Raw genomic sequence first — 4,124 nt, forward strand, 5'->3', positions numbered from 1 at the left:
ATATTTGAAGTATACTACATATTAGATTTTACAATTTGCTCATATTCCTGTACATTTAAAAGTGGCTAAGATTATGATGTTCAACAAGAATTTTATAAGCTATGAGTACCCTTTAAAGTTACACTGTAAGATAACTTTTTATGTCTCACTCATCACTGATACATGGCTTATATAATCATTTGTTCCTTGCTAACATATAAAGAAAAGAAGCCCTAAAGTTTCAACAGAAATTGTGTAGTTAAAGTCTTATCTCTTTGCTCTGTTTCTTTACACAAAGACTTTGCAACTTCTCATTAATAAATTTTCTATAATCTCTGAAATGTACATACTTAGTAATATATGTCAGCTACCATAAATCTTAAACACTTTATGGAAAAGTTTTATGACCTGACAGTCTTAATTTTGGCATATATAAGCAGGTTCCCAAAATTAAACATATTTAAAACATTAAAACTTTTAACACACCTTAACACTTGCTGCAGTGTTCATTATGAGAGGTGCCCTGTATAGAATAATTGAATTCCTCCTCCTACACATCTCTTGAACAACAAACATCTGGATTCATTTTGTTTTTGTCATATCAATCTTGACTTTATTCTTAAATGTGTGCTTATGTAACAAATACCTGCTTCTAAAATTTCACAATTCTTTTGAACTTGCTTTTTGTTGAATTATCTAGTTTAAAAAAATCAATTCCACTTTATATATAAAAAATGTTCTGTGCTCAATTCGGCAGCACATACACTAAAATTGGAACAATACACAGAAGATTAGCATGGCCCCTGCGCAAGGATGACACCCAAATTCATGAAGCGTTCCACAACAACAGATGCTGGAGGGCATGTGACCAGAAGGGAACCCTACTATATTCTTGGTGGGAGTGTAAACTTGTTCACGCACTTGGAAAGCAGTATGGATGTTCCCCAAAGGGTTACACATAGAGCTCCTCTATGACCCAGCAATCCCACTTTTGTGCATTCACCCAAATGATCACTAACAAGGCCATTCTAAAACTACCAGCACAACTATGTTTATTGCAACATTATTTACCATAGCTTAGATATGGAACCAACCCCGATGCCCCACAATAGATGAATGGATCAAGAAAACAGTGTGTGTGTGTGTGTGTGTGTGTGTGTGCGTGTGTGTGTGTGTGTGTGTGTGTGTGTGAAAGAATGACATTGCCCAATTTGTTAGAAAATGGAAAGACTTGGAAAAATTTATATTAACTGAAATAGGCCAAGTCCAAAGAAACAGAGGTCCCATGGTATCCCTTATTTGCAATAAGTTATGTATGTCTGGGAAAAGCAGAAAAGGTCAAAAGCTATGTGCATATGACTAGATAAGGTGATGTTAAACTAAATGAACCCAAGCTAGGGACACAAGTGTGTATTTTTCCTTTCTTGCTGTTGTTTCTAATGCACTTATAATGTACGATGAGATTTTTTGTTAATTTGGTCCTCCCACACGGTATAACCCCTGTTTTCACTGTATTTGGTGTTGATGCACCTGCATCTTTTATATACACTTCTCTAATCTGGAGAGGGAAAGGGAAAAACCAAAATGCTCAAATAGAGATACTGTTTGACCCATTCTAACAATGAATTGCCCAAGACACTATGTTGAAATACTAACTTTACAATTTAGGCGGGGGGGGGGGTGAAGTGTGTACTTGTGGAGGTGGAAGGGAGAGGTAGTTGGGGAAAACAAAGGGGGAGGTAACAATGTTAGATAGGAAATATACTCATCACTTTGCTCATGTAACTGTAACCCCTCTGTACAGTATTTTTACAATAAAAAACGTTTAAAAATGATGGAATAGTTTATTTCCATTATTTTAACCATATAATATCATTAACCAAGAAATTAATGCAAAACACTGACCTGAAGATATTTTGAATAAGTGTATGTGTGTGTGTGTGTGTGTGTGTGTGTGCGCGCGCACGTGTGTGTGCGTGTGCATGTGTGTGCGTGCATGCATGTTGGCATGCCCAGAGTTTGAACTCAGAGCTTCAAGGATTTGCAAGGCCTTTCCTCTCTAGCTTTGTGAGCTATTATATGAGCTACATCTCCATTCCTGGACCTTTGCTAGTTCATTTAAATTTTTGAAAAATAATATTGTGATTTTTTTTTTGCCTTAATTGGCTTCCAACTCCTATCCACAGATCCCATGCTCCTTTGTAGATATGCCGGGTAGCAAGATTACAGGTATGACAAACCAGTACAAGGCTTTAGGAATAATTTTAAATGTAGAAGAAACTTTAGTTCAGGAGGGCCTGTTTTATTATTTCCTATTTTAAAGCATTTTGGAGTGACTATATGTGAATTGTTTACGTTTTGGGATACTTAAAAGACAGTAAGTGATGGTATTTAAAAGTTTCAGTACTTTTTAGAAAGGATACTGGAACTGTGGGACAGAAAAATTTGGCTCTCTTTGGACCTCAATTTATAATCTCAGCACTGTGCATGATAACCCAAAGTCACCAACTCAGTCTGTGTTGAAGACATAATGTGATAGAAAACAATTACCGTGGGCAATATTTTTTATGCTATTATTTATTGGACAATATGAATATTGAATTGAGAGTATAAGAGAATGGAGAGATTTTACCTACATTTTTGTATTGCTGAAAGGCTTTTGGAAACTTTGACTCATTTCCTTCCTCACTATATGTCTTTGGGCAATGCACTTAGTGCCTTGAATTACAATTTTTCTCAACACTAAAATGGTAATAACATTAGCATTACAGCAAATTTTTTAAGACCTAAGAGACATAAAACTTGTGAAATACTTAACATAAACTTCTATGAATGAGCTTACAGTTTACCCAGTAGTTTTTTTTAATATTAAACAGAATGTGGTATATATCACAGGAATCATTACATGTAGTGAGCAACCAGAAGTAATGTTATTTATTGACTATGCTGTGCTTCCAAGGAAACCAGCTGGATAACTTCTCATGCTGTAAATCAAACTGGTTATCTTATGTCTTGATAGTGTAAAACTATCAGGGACAGAATAATGAAGGAATGCTGTAGACTGGGGTGAAGTCCATATGATAATGTGCAAAACTCATAAAACATGAAAGTAACTGAGCAGTATATTGAGTTTTACATCATTTAAGGTAACTTGCAAAGGCAGGGAAGACATAGAAAAATGAATTCTCCTTTTGATATCCTATCATACAAAGGTCCTTAGCAGGATGAACTCTTTCCTCATTCTTGTAGAGGCATCATCAGATGAGAGGAACTCTATTTTTGGGTTGCTTCCTTCAATTTATTCTTCAGTTTGAAACCTGAACTACATGAGACTGCAAGAGACCAAGGAGAATTAGACATGCAGGACTTGGAAAGAGCAATCAGCATAAAATAAATAAAATACAGCGAGCCTTGTAAAAGGTCTAAATAAATTGAGTTATATAGTCTCAAGCGTAAACAGAAAATGATTTAAGCAATATCATGTTATTGAAAATTGAAAATTGTGAGGAGTTGCTCAATTTTTTTCCTTTCTACTATATTGAATTAATTATTGATTTTGTATATAGAGATTAAAGATGAGATTAACAAGGAACTTGATTAAAAATCGACAAAAGTTCTGAATAGCCATATTTTCCAAAATGCCCTGAAAATCACCAGTGGGTTTACAAAGTTGTGTTTAATACCACTTCTATGCTGGATTAATGCTTTGTGAACAGAAGTCATTAGAGAAATGCAATTCAAAATTATTATGATACTACTTCATAACTATTATAACTCATCAAAAAAATCAAAGGAACTTGGTGTGGTGGTAAAGGCTTGTAATTCCAAGCATTTGGAAGGTTGGAGTAAGAGGATTTGAGCCTAAGGCCAGTCTGGGTACTGCACATAATAAAAACCTGCCTTTTCAAAAAACTCAAAACGTAATTATGTTGGTGATAGTGTGGAGAAAAGGAAATTTTCTACACTCGTGGTTAAAATACCGGTTATTATTCTCATTCTAGAAAGTAGTATGGAGTTTTCTAAAGAAATACAGAGTTGAAATATCATCTGACCCACCAATCATATGATTATTTCTCTCTGGGTAACTAGTAAATACATCTATAGTTCATTGTTATTCACATTATCCACAACAAGCAAGATATAAA

The 4,124-nt window shown here is 34.7% G+C and overlaps 1 non-coding gene across 1 annotated transcript; it reads left to right on the forward strand.

Annotated features, from left to right (window-relative positions):
• Positions 1-720: 720 nt before the first annotated feature.
• On the forward strand, positions 721-827 carry LOC122099701. The gene has a single exon (XR_006145992.1). It is a non-coding gene; the product is annotated as a U6 spliceosomal RNA (small nuclear RNA).
• The last annotated feature ends 3,297 nt before the right edge of the window (positions 828-4,124 follow it).

Source organism: Dipodomys spectabilis, unplaced genomic scaffold (genome assembly GCF_019054845.1).
Source record: "Dipodomys spectabilis isolate Male_0828 unplaced genomic scaffold, ASM1905484v1 ptg000529l, whole genome shotgun sequence".
NCBI classification, from domain to species: domain Eukaryota; kingdom Metazoa; phylum Chordata; class Mammalia; order Rodentia; family Heteromyidae; genus Dipodomys; species Dipodomys spectabilis.